At 44.6% G+C, this 16,781-nt stretch overlaps 1 long non-coding RNA gene across 1 annotated transcript in view; it reads left to right on the top strand.

The window, feature by feature from the left end:
* Positions 1–508: 508 nt before the first annotated feature.
* Positions 509–16,781, top strand: part of LOC138361372 (uncharacterized) — a 142,951-nt gene continuing 126,678 nt past the window's right edge. Inside the window, exons 1-2 of the long non-coding RNA XR_011226934.1 lie at positions 509–584; positions 4,463–4,505. This is a non-coding gene — a long non-coding RNA (uncharacterized lncRNA). The remainder of the gene's footprint in view (positions 585–4,462; positions 4,506–16,781) is intronic.

Raw genomic sequence — 16,781 nt, 5'->3', positions numbered from 1 at the left:
GTGATGTGGAAAGCATTGGGGATTTTTTTTATATTGCAGAATAGTGACTGGGGCTAGTGCGTGATGCTTTCCTACTAATCCAAACCCACTCAGATGCACCTGCTATATCTAGATCAACAACACTGCTGATCTATGATTCATCCAGTGTCTAATGTCACTTAGTGGAGAGATTTAGCAAGAGGTCAGCAGCAGATCAACTTTTTCTAAACACCATGTTGGCGATCACGGCAAACAATGAGGGTGAAAAAAAATTAATTTGCTGAGAGATTGCAATTCAGTAGAATTCCATTCACACTGACTGATGCCAAAATCTAGTACATCCATATCAGCCTGGATAGCTCCAGGGAGCCTCTGGCTCTCGCCAAGTAAATGATGTTTCATTACATTCATTTTTTGTTTTACCCTGTCTGTAAGACATTGTTTTCTACAGAAAAAATAATAACTATTTGGTATTTTTGAATATCATTCTCATAAATTTCTGCTCTGTTTAATTGAAGCCTTTTTATTTCAGCCATCCAACTATTATGAAGCCAAATGAGCTACGTAACAGCAATCCACGATTAGCAGAACTCACTGCCAAACAGGTAAATGGGAGGGATGAGGTTTGATGCAAATGACAGATAAGGACAAACTTTAAAAGGATTCAGTATAAGTAGACAAATAAACAAACAATTTAACAGGAGCATCTCTAAGCAGTAGCGTATATACTAAGCCTACAAACATCGGATTATGCCTAAACAGTAGGAGTGAGTGCTACCAAAGACACAAAGCCAGTGTTCTAAACACTTATATTCGTCGAGCCCTTACCCACTGTTCAGAATGGAGCAACGTGAGTAGGAAGTTTGAAAGTTAACTGAAGTGTTGGTGAACAATGGATATAGCAACAAAGAAATAAACGCGACATAAGATGACACCTGGACCAGGTACAATCCTGAGCCTAGAACAGAAACCACAACACCTCCAATAATATTATATTACAAATCGGATTTGGAAGGAAGGATTGGGCTACAGCAAGGATTGGGCTACAGGAAGGATTGGTCTACAGGAAGGATTGGGCTACAAGAAGGATTGGGCTACAGGAAAGATTGGGCTACAGGAAGGATTGAGCTATATCTCCAAATGTATATTTGCCAGATAATTTGGCACTAAAAACAAAACGCATATATTATTGTTTAGACTAAATCCGCTACTCATTACTTTCCTGAAGTTGTCGTATATACACTACAAAATCTGCGTGTAAATCACGACAATTAACACGTGATGAAAATGTGACAGTGTCAGCCCACGAAGGAAGAATTGAAACAGGAATTTCCTTAAGTATTTTCGAAATTAATAATACATCTTCAGAAGGGTGTTTCAAGTCTTCCTTCGAGGTCTGACACAGTCACTACAGAACATGAATGTATTTACACGTTGCAACAATGAATAATGAGAACAATCATTATATGGATGGGGTAATAATAGGGGAGCATTAGCGCCTCTGGTGGTCACATGCTTAACTGTATTAGAGGTTGACAGTTTAGATATTATGGTGAAGTAAGGGTGAGTGGCGCGTCTGGGAATCCCACTTCTTAATGTGTGGCTCATTTGTCGACCAGCCCCCGCCTGGCAAGGGTCACGTTAATTACCAGTGAGCAAAAAATAAATGTGTTACAGATATCATTATTCAATCATAATATGGAAAGGATTGTTCGGGGTGTGTACTTCATGTTGTTATTCGTTTTTATTTCGTATATTATATGTATTTAGACAAAATATAGAGGTGACTGTCAGGTGGCAGCCATAGGTGTACCCGCTAGTTAAGTCATTAGTGCGCTTGTGGTGGCCTTAATAGCCATGCCAGTAGTTAGCCAGCAATCTTAAGGTTATCTTGAGATGATTTCGGGGCTTAGCGTCCCCCACGGCCCTGTCCTCGACCAGGCCTTCTTTTTCTTACACATCCCCCAGGAAGCAACCCATAGCAGCTGTCTAACTCCCAGGTACTTATTTACTGATAGGTAAACAGGGTCATCAGGGTGAAAGAAAGTGCCCATTTGTTTCAGCCTCCAACGGGGGATCGAACCCGGAACCTCAGGATTATGAATCCGAAGCACTGTCCACTCGGCTGCCATGCCCGTTAAAACAACCCAAAGAGAAATCTTCGACATATTTTGATGAAAATCTGAATGAAACGAAAAATGTTGGCCACAGATTGTGTGAAGATGGTGGAGGGGGGGGATTGAGGGGGTGCAGGTTAGTATGATGAGCATGATTCAGAATGATGGAAGGAGAAGGGCTCCTATGATGAATTGACCTAAGGGCCACCACCTACAGTGGCCTCGACGGGGACAAGACGGCGGCGCCTTGTCAAAGTTTAGCCTTTCTACCCCCCCCCTTATTTTATTGAGGATTTGTCTTGTGTATATTGGGAACAAGAGGAATGACTCGGCATTTCAGACTTGAGTGGTTAAGCGGGTTCATTGGTTAATAATCCTTTGAGGGAAACAACACCCCTATTGTCTGTGTTACATTGTGGCTCATTGAGCTTGAAGCTGTTGTCCAGCCTGTCTGTGTCAAATATGACATTTTAGAGAAGTGGTCTGTATTAATGACCTCCAACTTGGTCAGTATTACAAAGGCCTCGGCTGTTATTTATTTATTTATATAACTACAAGTTATATTGGGTTACTGATCAACCCGTCCTCTTAAAACTAACGTCACTTTTGGCTGGTATGCGCGGCGCTATGGCCAAATTTGGACGTAATTTGAAATGAAATCGACTCACAAAAGTGACGCACTGTTCCGTTTTCTGTTTGAGTTGTCCGGCTTACTCGGCAAACTTAGAAGAGGATTCTTTCCATTAACATTTTTCATAACGTTTTGAAACTTTGAGAATTTCCTGCCCACCTAACCTATCAGAGGACCCATAACTTATTGTTGTTGACAAAAAAAATCCCAAATTTATTTTCATTTTTTTTCATTTTCAAATTATGTCCATATTCGGCCATACGGGTAAACGGCCAAAGCGACGCTATTTTTAAGAGGACAGGTGACAAGGAGTACATAGCCCTATGTGTTAACATTCTTGTAAAGCCACTAGTACGCATAGGACTTCGGGCAGGTCCTTAATTTAACAGATAATATTAAGTAGGTAATTTCTAGGAAAATTTATAGGCTAATCTATCTAAATCTATAACAATTTAAACTTTTATAGTGTTAGTCCTTCAAAGATTCGAGGTAGTGACAGTTGAACAAGTTCTGGCATGATTGTTGTTGCTGTCTTGAACTTTATCCAAAGCGGAAAATCATTGATGTGTTTTTAAAGTGAGGTTTCCATATTAGGACACAGTAGGCCAGATGGGGCCACAAGAGACTCTTACAGTTCAATATTCAATGTTGTTCGTTTAACTATTCTTAAGGATTGTTTTCATATTAACTGTGAGTCCCAGATGTTTAATGGCTGGTACATCATAACTCCTAGGTAATATTTACTTAAATTTACCAGAGGGCCACCATTTCTCCATGGTGCCATCTACGGCAACAGGAAGCCGGCGGTTTGTCAAAAGTTCCCCTACGGTTCCTGAGGAGTTTGTCAATCTGTATTTTTAGCGCGCAAACTGCTGCATTATGACATTAGAGGTAGTTTCATAATATGTACACGGTGTCTTGTAGCTAAGCTAAAGGTGGCATATAATGTTCAGCAACAAGTCGCCCTAGATTGTTTAGTGTTAACGACTAGGGCGATGGAGTGGTTATAGCAGGATAGCAATTGTGCAGATAAATGGGGAAGATAATTGCAGATGAGGAGTCACAATAACGGGGGCTGAAATATGTTGACCAAACCACACACTAGAAAGTGAAGGGACGACTAGATAATTGTTTATCAAATAGATGGAAGATGTTAATTGTTTGCATCTTGTTTACTCTGCGATGTAAAATGAATTCACCTGTAAATGGTCATTTTTGACAATGTAATCACTAGGCTTCTAACGTTAGTTTAGTGCTCAGAGACCATATACTGTACTTAAGAGGTTTTAAACACGTTATTTATATAATTTAGGCCAATAGACAGCTATATAAATTAATAATACACAGTACTTTTATCTAAGGTTAGCTAAAGGTTTGTTTTAGTGGGAGACCCTAATAAGGTAATGTGTTTCTATGTAACTTTAAAAGAACATTGATGCTTAACCATAGCCTCATGAGTCGGAGACAAAAATGTATTCCGTTAGGCTATTGCAGTCTTATCAGTCTTGCCTACTCGCTATTGTTGATACAATCTGTAATTAATCTCTATTGCAATTTCACCTTTCCAGTGATTGGTTCCAGTGTTCTTGAAATTCATAATTGTATTTTCTTACTCGATTGTATTTGAAAAAAACTGTTTATACTTACCCTGGTGCTACATAGTCTAACTGGTTTGGTGCATTCTTTTGATAATTACTTATACTTGCCCTTAATATATGTAAAAATATTTTTTCAGGAGTGTGGCACGTGTGGACAAGTATTGGATCAGAGGAGTCAAGGTAAAGTTAACAACTAGTTCTGGGGAGGAGCGGGTGGAAGTAGATGGACGTAGAAAACTTCACATTCTTGTTACACTAACACTGGTTTGTGCCTCGGAGAGGCTGCAGGATCCAGTAATTTCAGTAGAAATTCGGTTTCAACTCCTTTTGACCATGTCGTAGCTCAGTCGATTACGGCAGCGTCTGGGATGCTCTCGGATGCAGGTTTGAATCCTCGTCCCGGCCCTTGTGGATTTGTACACTCTTGTTAGCAGGCTGAGAGCTTTTCTTTCCCATAGATTTATTTATAGAAGAGTTAGCAATAAGTCGGCTGGGTTTATTAACGTATTGTTTTTAGGTCCCATTTAGATTATGCTGTTCAGTTTTGGTCGCCATGCTAAAGAAAGGACATAATTCACTAGAACACGTCAGTTAGGATGACAAAAATAATCCCGCAAATTAGAAAGCTTCCGTATGAAGAGATGTTGGAAAAACCTTAACGTGACATGATTGAAGTGTACAAGTAGATGAATGGGCATAACAAGGAAGCTATTGATAAGGCTTTAAATGAAGATAAGTTCAGATTTAGGAAATACATGGGTAAATACTGGTTTGGTAACTGGGTTGTGGATTTGTGGAACAAATTACTGGATCATGTGCAGACGAAGAGTCACAATAACGTGGCTGAAGTATGTTGACCAGACCACACACTAGAAGGTGAAGGGACAACGACGTTTCGGTCCGTCCTGGACCATTCTCAAATCGATTGTGGATCATACTACTGGATCACTGGATCCATATTACTGGATCATAATAGGCATAGGAATCTTTGATTGGTTGAAGCTTAGGTTAGACGAATATGAATGAGTGTAGGTGGATATAAATAGGAAGTGCCACGTGCAGGACAATAGGCCATCTGCAGTTTCTTGACTTACGTTCTACTAGTTTACACTCAGAACGCGACTCTCCAATCAGCTTACATCTGTATCCTCAATTACTGCTGGTGATCAAGGGCAAACATTTAACCTTGAATGTTTAACCTTGAATTGAGAGATAGGAGAATAATCTTAAGATTAGACTTGGACTGGCTGGCATATGCATTATATATCATTAATGCATATGCCAGGGGGGGGAGATCTCCCCAAAGGCATAAACTGCTAGGTCAGGCCATCCACAAACCCATATCCAATGACTCCAAGGTCATGGGAAGCTTGACCTTCCCATGAAGTTGGAGGATTGTTGGTGGGTTTGTGGATTTGGAATGAGGGAAGAGGCGGGCTGGATGAGGCAGTTTATGTCTTGGGAAGTATTTGTAATCATTTTATTTAGAGATGAGTGTGAGCAGAAATGACACGCTATAGTAGTCATTTATAGTGAAGATGATAATGTATTTTCCAAATGAGAAAAAATTATGCGTGGCGAAAACTTAAGTTGAGATAAAGGTATGTTGTCAACAGCTCTACAATAAAAGATTTCGTTGTGGAAGAGATTCAAAGCCGAAAGGCGCGCAGTTTGAACGCTCCTAGCTGGACTTTCTTTCCACACCTCGCCTGGAGCTCATCTTTGAATTCAGCTGGCTTTTTTGGGCCAGTGTGTGCTCACTGCAGCTATCCAGGGACTCACAGCATCGGGGGAGGCTGGAGCCTCCCTAATGGACGCCATATTTTAGAGCCAAATTCACTGCAGCTATCCAGGGGCTCACAGCATCGGGGGAGGCCGGAGCCTCCCTAATGGACGCCATATTTTAGAGCCAAATTCTGGCTCTATGCACGTATTCGCAGTTTAATATTACGACTTTTTATACCCAAAATATGCCAAGTGCTGAAAGCGGCGTTTGGTCACATTTGTCCCAATCCCCCCTGCAGTTTTAAAAATATCCCAAACATCCCAATATCGAGGCCTGAGCCATATTTTGGAGCCAAATTCTGGCTTTCTGCACGTATTCGCAGTTTGATATTACAACTTAATATACCCAACATATGCAAAGTACTGAAAGCGGCAATGAGTCACATTTTGCACAAACTCCCCTGCAGTTTTCAAAATATCCCAAACACCCCAATTTCGAGGCCGGAGCCATATTTTGAAGCCAAATTGAGGCTCTCTGCACGTATTCGCAGTTTGATATTAAGATTTTTTATACCCAACATATGCCAAGTACTGAAAGCGGCGTTTGGTCACATTTGTCCCAAACCTTCCTGCAGTTTTCAAAATATCCCAAACATCCCAATATCGAAACCTGAGCCATATTTTGGAGCCAAATTCTGGCTCTCTACACGTATTCGCAGTTTGATATTACGAATTTTTAAACCCAACATATGCTAAGTCCTGAAAGCGGCAATGAGTCACATTTTGCACAAACTCCCCTGCAGTTTTCAAAATATCCCAAACATCCCAATTTCGAGGCTTGAGCCTTATTTTGGAGCCAAATTCTGGATCTCTGCACGTATTCGCAGTTTGAAATTACGACTTTTTATACCCAACATGTGCTAAGTACTGAAAGCGGCGTTTGGTCACATTTGTCCCAATCCCCCCTGCAGTTTTCAAAATATCCCAAATTTCCCAATTTCGAGCCCTGAGCCTTATTTTGGAGCCAAATTCTGGATCTCTGCACGTATTCGCAGTTTGAAATTACGACTTTTTATACCCAACATATGCCAAGTCCTGAAAGCGGCAGTGAGTGACATTTTGCACAAACTGCCATGCAGTTTTCGAAATATCCCAAATATCCCAATTTCGAGGCCTGAGCCATATTTTGGAGCCAAATTCTGGCTCTCTGCACGTTTTCGCAGTTTGAAATTGCGACTTTTTTATACCCAACATAAAACAAGTACTGAAAGCGGCGTTTGGTCACATTTGTCCCAACCTCCCTGCAGTTTTCAAAATATCCCAAATATCCCAATTTCGAGGCTTGAGCCATATTTTGGAGCCAAATCCTGGCTCTGCACGTATTCGCAGTTTGATATTACTAATTTTTATACCCAACATATGCCAAGTACTGAAAGCGGCGTTTGGCAACATTTGTCCCAATCCCCCCTGCAAATTTCAAAATATCCATAACATCCCAATTTTGAGGCCTGAGCCATATTTTAGAGCCAAATTCTGGCTCTCTGCACGTATTCGCAGTTTGAAATTGCGACTTTTTAATACCCAACCTATGCCAAGTACTGAAAGCGGCATTAGGTAATATTTGTCCCAAACTCTCCTGCAGTTTTCAAAATATCCCAAACATCCCAATTTCGAGGCCTGAGCCATATTTTGGAGCTAAATTCTGGCTCGATGCACGTATTCGCAGTTTGAAATTTCGACTTTTTATACCCAACATATACCAAGTCCTAAACGCGGCAGTGAGTCACATTTTGCACAAACTCCCCTGCAGTTTTCAAAATATCACAAATATCCCAATTTCGAGGCCTGAGCCATATTTTGGAGCTAAATTCAGGTGCTCTGTGCGTATTCGCTGTTTGATATTACGACTTTTTTTACCCAACATATGCGAAGTACTGAAAGCGGCGTTTGGTCACATTTGTCCCAAACCTCCCTGCAGTTTTCAAAATATCCCAAACATCCCAATTTTGAGGCCTGAGCAATATTTTGGAGCCAAATTCTGGCTTTCTGCACGTATTCGCAGTTTGAAATTACGACTTTTTATTCCAAACATATGCCAAGTCCTGAAAGCGGCAGTGAGTCACATTTTGCACAAACTCCCCTGCAGCTTTCAAAATATCCTAAATATCCCAAATTCGAGGCCTGAGCCATATTTCGGAGCCAAATTCTGGGCCTGTAGCCGGGCCATTTCTGGGCCTGTACCCGGGCCATTTCTGGGCCTGTACCCAGGCCATTTCTGGACCTGTACCAGGGCCATTTCTGGGCCTGTACCAGGGCCATTTCTGGGCCTGTACCCGGGTAATTTCTGGGCCTGTACCCGGGCCATTTCTGGGCCTGTACGCGGGCCATTTCAGGGCCTGTACCCGGGCCATTTCTGGGCCTGTACCCGGGCCATTTCTGGGCCTGTACCCGGGCCATTTCTGGGCCTGTACCCGGGCCATTTCTGGGCCTGTACCCGGGCCATTTCTGGGCCTGTACCCGGGCCATTTCTGGGCCTGTACCCGGGCCATTTCTGGGCCTGTACCCGGGCCATTTCTGGGCCTGTACCCGGGCCATTTCTGGGCCTGTACCCGGGCCATTTCTGGGCCTGTACCCGGGCCATTTCTGGGCCTGTACCCGGGCCATTTCTGGGCCTGTACCCGGGCCATTTCTGGGCCTGTACCCGGGCCATTGCTGGGCCTGGACCTGGGTCATTTCTGGGGCTGTACCCGGGCCATTTCAGGGCCTGTATCCGGGCCATTTCTGGGCCTGTACCCGGGCCATTTCTGGGCCTGTACCCGGGCCATTTCTGGGCCTGTCCCTGGGCCATTTCTGGGCCTGTACCCGGGCCATTTCTGGGCTTGTACCCGGGCCATTTCTGGGCCTGTACCCGGGCCATTTCTGGGCCTGTACATGGGCCATTTCTGGGCCTGTACCCGGGCCATTTCTGAGCCTGTACCCGGGCCATTTCTGAGCCTGTACCGGACCATTTCTGGGCCTGTACTAGCGCCATTTCTGGGCCTGTTCCAGGGCCATTTCTGGGCCTGTACCAGGTCCATTTCTGGGCCTGTACCCAGGTAATTTCTGGGCCTTTTCCCCGGGCCATTTCTGGGCCTGTACCCGGGCCATCTCAGGGCCTGTACCCGGGCCATTTCTGGGCCTGTACCCGGGCCATTTCTGGGCCTGTACCCGGGCCATTTCTGGGCCTGTACCAGGGTTATTTCTGGGCCTGTACCCGGGCCATTTCTGGGCCTGTACCCGGGCCATTTCTGGGCCTGTACCCGGGCTATTTCTGGGCCTGTACCCGGGCCATTTCTGGGCCTGTTCCCGGGCCATTTCTGGGCCTGTACCCGGGCCATTTCTGGGCCTGTACCCGGGCCATTTGTGGGCCTGTACCCGGGCCATTTCTGGGCTTGTACCCGGGCCATTTCTGGGCCTGTACCCGGGCCATTTCTGGGCCTGTACCCGGGCCATTTCTGGGCCTGTACATGGGCCATTTCTGGGCCTGTACCCGGGCCATTTCTGGGCCTGTACCCGGGCCATATCTGGGCCTGTACCAGGGCCATTTCTGGGCCTGTACCCGGGCCATTTCTTGGCCTGTACCCGGGCCATTTCTGGGCCTGTACCTGGGCCATTTCTGGGCCTGTACCCGGGCCATTTCTGGGCCTGTCCCCGGGCCATTTCTGTCCCTGTACCCGGGCCATTTCTGGGCCTGTACCCGGGTCATTTCTGGGCCTGTACCAGGGCCATTTCTGGGCCTGTACCAGGGCCATTTCTGGGCCTGTACCAGGGCCATTTCTGGGCCATTTCTGGGCCTGTACCGCGGCCATTTCTGGGCCTGTACCCGGGCCATTTCTGGGCCTGTACCCGGGCCATTTCTGGGTCTGTACCCGGGCCATATCTGGGCCTGTACCCGGGCCATTTCTGGGCCTGTACCGGGCCATTTCTGGGCCTGTACCCGGGCCATTTCTGGGCCTGTACCCGGGTTATTTCTGGGCCTGTACCCGGGCCATTTCTGGGCCTGTACCCGGGCCATATCTGGGCCTGTACCCGGGCCATTTCTGGGCCTGTACCCGGGCCATTTCTGGGCCTGTACCCGGGCCATTTCTGGGCCTGTACCCGGGCCATTTGTGGGCCTGTACCCGGGCCATTTGTGGGCCTGTACCCAGGCCATTTCTGGGCTTGTACCCGGGCCATTTCTGGGGCTGTACCCGGGCCATTTCTGGGGCTGTACCCGGGCCATTTCTGGGCCTGTACATGGGCCATTTCTGGGCCTGTACCCGGGCAATTTCTGGGCCTGTACCCGGGCCATATCTGGGCCTGTACCAGGGCCATTTCTGGGCCTGTACCCGGGCCATTTCTGGGCCTGTACCCGGGCCATTTCTGGGCCTGTACCCGGGCCATTTCTGGGCCTGTACCCGGGCCATTTCTGGGCCTGTACCTGGGCCATTTCTGGGCCTGTACCTGGGCCATTTCTGGGCCTGTACCCGGGCCATTTCTGGGCCTGTCCCCGGGCCATTTCTGTCCCTGTACCCGGGCCATTTCTGGGCCTGTCCCCGGGTCATTTCTGGGCCTGTACCTGGGCCATTTCTGGGCCTGTACCAGGGCCATTTCTGGGCCTGTACCAGGGCCATTTCTGGGTCATTTCTGGGCCTGTACCGGGGCCATTTCTGGGCCTGTACCCGGGCCATTTCTGGGCCTGTACCCGGGCCATTTCTGGGTCTGTACCCGGGCCATTTCTGGGTCTGTACCCGGGCCATTTCTGGGTCTGTACCCGGGCCATTTCTGGGTCTGTACCCGGGCCATTTCTGGGCCTGTACCCGGGCCATTTCTGGGCCTGTACCCGGGCCATTTCTGGGCCGGTACCCGGGCCATTTCTGGGCCTGTACCCGGGCCATATCTGGGCCTGTACCCGGGCCATTTCTGGGCCTGTACCCGGGCCATTTCTGGGCCTGTACCCGGGCCATTTCCCGGGCCAAGTTGGGTATAAAAAGTTGTAATTTCAAACTGCGAATACGTGCAGAGAGCCAGAATTTGGCTCCAAAATATGGCTCAGGCCACAAAATCGGGATATTTGGGATATTTTGAAAACTGCAGGGGAGTTTGTGCAAAATGTGACTCACTGCCACTTTCAGTACTTGGCATATGTTGGGTATAAAAAGTCGAATTTCAAACTGCGAATACGTGCAGAGAGCCAGAATTTGGCTGCAAAATATGTCTCAGGCCTCGAAATTGGGATGTTTGGGATATTTTGAAAACTGCAGGGAGGTTTGGGTCAAATTTGACCAAACACCGCTTTCAGTACCTGGCATATGTTGGGTATAAAAAGTAATAATTTCAAACTGCGAATACGTGCAGAGAGCCAGAATTTGGCTACAAAATATTGTTCAGGCCTCGAAATTAAGATATTTTGAAAACTGCAGGGGAGTTTGTGCAAAATGTGACTCAATGCCGCTTTCAGTACTTGGCATATGTGGGGTATAAAAAGTCGTAATTTCAAACTGCGAATACGTGCAGAAAGCAAGAAATTGGCTCCAAAATATGGCTCAGGCCTCAAAATTGGGATATTTTGGATATTTTGAAAACTGCAGGGGAGTTTGTGCAAAATGTGACTCACTGCCACTTTCAGTACTTGGCATATGTTGGGTATAAAAAGTCGAATTTCAAACTGCGAATACGTGCAGAGAGCCAAAATTTGGCTGCAAAATATGGCTCAGGCCTCGAAATTGGGATGTTTGGGATATTTTGAAAACTGCAGGGAGGTTTGGGTCAAATTTGACCAAACACCGCTTTCAGTACCTGGCATATGTTGGGTATAAAAAGTAATAATTTCAAACTGCGAATACGTGCAGAGAGCCAGAATTTGGCTACAAAATATTGTTCAGGCCTCGAAATTAAGATATTTTGAAAACTGCAGGGGTGTTTGTGCAAAATGTGACTCAATGCCGCTTTCAGTACTTGGCATATGTGGGGTATAAAAAGTCGTAATTTCAAACTGCGAATACGTGCAGAAAGCAAGAATTTGGCTCCAAAATATGGCTCAGGCCTCAAAATTGGGATATTTTGGATATTTTGAAAACTGCAGGGGAGTTTGTGCAAAATGTGACTCACTGCCGCTTTCAGTACTTGGCATATGTTGGGTATAAAAAGTCGTAATTTCAAACTGCGAATACGTGCAGAGAGCCAGAATTTGGCTCCAATATATGGCTCAGGCCTCGAAATTGGGATGTTTGGGATATTTTGAAAACTGCAGGGGAGTTTGTGCAAAATGTGACTCACTGCCGCTTTCAGTACTTGGCACATGTTGGGTATAAAAAGTCTTATTTCAAACTTCGAATACGGGCAGAGAGCCAGAATTTGGCTCCAATATATGGCTCAGGCCTCGAAATTGGGATATATAGGATATTTTGAAAACTGCAGAGGAGTTTGTTCAAAATGTGACTCACTGCCGCTTTCAGTACTTGGCATATGTAGGGTATAAAAAGTCAAATTTCAAAATGCGAATACGTGCAAAGAGCCAGAATTTGGCTCCAATATATGGCTCAGGCCTCGAAATTGGGATGTTTGGGATATTTTGAAAACTGCAGGGGAGTTTGTGCAAAATGTGACTTATTGCCGCTTTCAGTACTTGGCATATGTTAGGTATAAAAAGTAGTAATTTCAAACTGCGAATACGTGCAGAGAGACAGAATTTGGCTTTAAAATATGGCTCAGGCCTCGAAATTTGGATGTTTGGGATATTTTGAGAACTGCAGGGAGGTTTGGGTCAAATGTGACCAAACGCCGCTCTCAGTACCTGGCATATGTTGGGTATAAAAAGTAGTAATTTCAAACTGCGAATACGTGCAGAGAGCCAGAATTTGGCTCCAATATATGGCTTAGGCCTCGAAATTGGGATGTTTTTGATATTTTGAAAACTGCAGGGGAGTTTGTGCAAAATGTGACTCACTGCCGCTTTCAGTACTTGGCATATGTTGGGTATAAAAAGTCGTAATATCAAACTGCGAATAAGTGCAGAGAGCCAGAATTTGGCTCCAAAATATGGCTCAGGCTTTGAAATTGGGATGTTTGGGATATTTTGAAAACTGCAGGGAGGTTTGGGACAAATGTAACCAAACGCCGCTTTCAATACTTGGCATATGTTGGGTATAAAAAGTCAAATTTCAAAATGCGAATACGTGCAAAGAGCCAGAATTTGGCTCCAATATATGGCTCAGGCCTCGAAATTGGGATGTTTGGGATATTTTGAAAACTGCAGGGGAGTTTGTGCAAAATGTGACTCACTGCCGTTTTCAGTACTTGGCATATGTTGGGTATAAAAAGTCCTAATTTCAAACTGCGAATACGTGCAGAGAGCCAGAATTTGGCTCCAAAATATGGCTCAGGCCTCGAAATTGGGATGTTTTTGATATTTTGAAAACTGCAGGGGAGTTTGTGCAAAATGTGACTCACTGCCGCTTTCAGTACTTGGCATATGTTGGGTATAAAAAGTCGTAATATCAAACTGCGAATAAGTGCAGAGAGCCAGAATTTGGCTCCAAAATATGGCTCAGGCTTCGAAATTTTGATGTTTGGGATATTTTTAAAACTGCAGGGAGGTTCGGGACAAATGTGACCAAACGCCGCTTTCCATACTTGGCATATGTTGGGTATAAAAAGTCGTAATTTCAAACTGCGAATACGTGCAGAGAGCCAGAATTTGGCTTCAAAATATGGCTCAGGCCTCGAAATTGGGATATTTAGGATATTTTGAAAACTGCAGAGGAGTTTGTTCAAAATGTGACTCACTGCCGCTTTCAGTACTTGGCATATGTTGGGTATAAAAAGTCATAATTTCAAACTGCGAATACGTGCAGAGAGCCAGAATTTGGCTCCAAAATATGGCTCAGGCCTCGAAATTGGGATATTTTGAAAACTGCAGAGGAGTTTGTTTAAAATGTGACTCATTGCCGTTTCAGAACTTGCCACATGTTGGGTATAAAAAGTCGTAATTTCAAAATGCGAATACGTGCAGAGAGCCAGAATTTGGCTCCAAAATATGGCTCAGGCCACAAAATTGGGATATTTGGGATATTTTCAAAACTGCAGGGGAGTTTGTGTAAAATGTGACTCACTGCCGCTTTCAGTACTTGGCATATGTAGGGTATAAAAAGTCGAATTTCAAACTGCGAATACGTGCAGAGAGCCAGAATTTGGCTCCAATATATGGCTCAGGCCTCGAAATTGGGATGTTTGGGATATTTTGAAAACTGCAGGGGAGTTTGTGCAAAATGTGACTCAGTGCTGCTTTCAGTACTTGGCATATGTTGGGTATAAAAAGTCGTAATTTCAAACTGCGAATACATGCAGAGAGCCAGAATTTGGCTCCAAAATATGGCTCAGGCCTCGAAATTTGGACGTTTGGGATATTTTGAAAACTGCAGGGAGGTTTGGGTCAAATGTTACCAAACGCCGCTTTCAGTACCTAGCATATGTTGGGTATAAAAAGTCGTAATATCAAACTGCGAATACGTGCAGAGAGCCAGAATTTGGCTCCAAAATATGGCTCAGGCTTCGAAATTGGGATGTTTGGGATATTTTTAAATCTGCAGGGGGGATTGGGACAAATGTGACCAAACGCCGCTTTCCATACTTGGCATATGTTTGGTATAAAAAGTCGTATTGGGATATTTTGAAAACTGCAGGGGAGTTTGTGCAAAATGTGACTCAGTGCCGCTTTCAGTACTTAGCATATGTTGGGTATAAAAAGTCGTAATTTCAAACTGCGAATACGTGCAGAGAGCAAGAATTTGGCTCCAAAATATTGCTCAGGCCTCGAAATTGGGATATTTCGAAAACAGCAGGGGGGATTGGGACAGATGTGACCAAACGCCGCTTTTACTTCTTGGCATATGTTGGGTATAAAAAGTAGTAATTTCAAAATGCGAATACGTGCATAGAGCCAGAATTTGGCTACAAAATATGGCTCAGGCCTCGAAATTGGGATGTTTGGGATATTTTGAAAACTGTGGGGGGGATTGAGACAAATGTGACCAAACGCATTGGCATATGTTGGGTATAAAAAAGTCGTAATTTCAAACTGCGAATACGTGCAGAGAGCCAGAATTTGGCTCCAAAATCTGGCTCAGGCCTCGAAAATAGGATATTTGGGATATTTTGAAAACTGCAGGGGTGATTGTGCAAAATGTGACTCACTGCTGCTTTCAGTACTTTGCATATGTTGGGTATAAAAAGTCGTAATTTCAAACTGCGAATACGTGCAGAGAGCCAGAATTTGGCTCCAAAATATGGCTCGGGCATCGAAATTGGGATATTTTGGATATTTTGAAAAGTGCAGGGGAGTTTGTGCAAAATGTGACTCACTGCTGCTTTCAGTACTTGGAAGATGTTGGGTATAAAAGTCGTAATTTTAAACTGCGAATACGTGCAGAGAGCCAGAATTTGGCTCCAAAATATGGCTCAGGCCTCGAAATTGAGATGTTTAGGATATTTTGAAAACTGCAGGGGAGATTGGGACTAATTTGATCAAACGGCGGTTTCAGTACTTGGCATATGTTGAGTATTAAATTCGCAATTTCAAACTGCGAATACGTGCAGAGACCCAGAATTTGGACCCAAATTATGGCTCAGGCCTCGAAATAGGGATATTTGGGATATGTTTGAAAACTGCATGGGAGTTTGTGCCAAATGTGACTCAATGCCGCTCTCAGGACTTGGCATATGTTGGGTATAAAAAGTCGTAATTTCAAACTGCGAATACGTGCAGAGCACCAGAATTTGGCTCCAAATAATGCCTCAGGCCTCGAAATTGTGATATTTGGGATATTTTGAAAACTGCAGGGAGGTTTGGGACATTTGTGACCATTTTCAGTACTTGGCGTATGTTGGGTATAAAAAAGTCGTAATTTCAAACTGCGAATACGTGCAGAGAGCCAGAATTTGGCTCCAAAATATGGCTCAGGTCTCGAAATTGGGATGTTTGGGATATTTTGAAAACTGCAGGGGAGTGTGCGCCAAATGTGACTCTCTGCCACATTCAGTACTTGGCATATGTTGGGTATAAAAAGTCATAATATCAAAATATGAATACGTGCAGAGAGCCAGACGTTGGCTCCAAAATATGGCTCAGCCCTCGATATTGGGATGTTTGGGATATCTTGAAAACTGCAGGGAGGTTTGGGACAAATGTAACCAAACGCCGCTTTCAGTACTTGGCATATGTTGGGTACAAAAATATCCTAATTTCAAACTGCGAATACGTGCAGAGAGCTTGAATTTCGCTCCAAATTATGGCTCAGGCCTCGAAATTGGGATATTTGGGATATTTTGTAAACTGAAGGGAGGTTTGGGACAAATGTGACCAAACGCCGCTTTCAGTACATCGCATATGTTGGGTATAAAAAAGTCGTAACTTCAAACAGCGAATACGTGCAGAGAGCCAGAATTTGGATCCAAAATATGGCTCAGGCCTCGAAATTGGGATGTTTGGGATATTTTGAAAACTGCAGGGGAGTTTGTGCAAAATGTGACTCACTTCCGCTTTCAGTACTTGGCATATGTTGGGTGTAAATATCGTAATATCAAACTTCGACAACTTGCAGAGAGCCAAAATTTGGCTCCAAATTATGGCGCAGGCGTCGAAATTGGGATATTTGAGATATTTCGAAAACTACAAGGGAGTTTGTGCAAAATGTGACTCACTGCCGCTTTCAG

Source organism: Procambarus clarkii, unplaced genomic scaffold, assembly GCF_040958095.1.
Source record: "Procambarus clarkii isolate CNS0578487 unplaced genomic scaffold, FALCON_Pclarkii_2.0 HiC_scaffold_329, whole genome shotgun sequence".
Lineage (NCBI taxonomy): Eukaryota > Metazoa > Arthropoda > Malacostraca > Decapoda > Cambaridae > Procambarus > Procambarus clarkii.
This window is presented reverse-complemented; position numbering and strand designations above follow the sequence as displayed.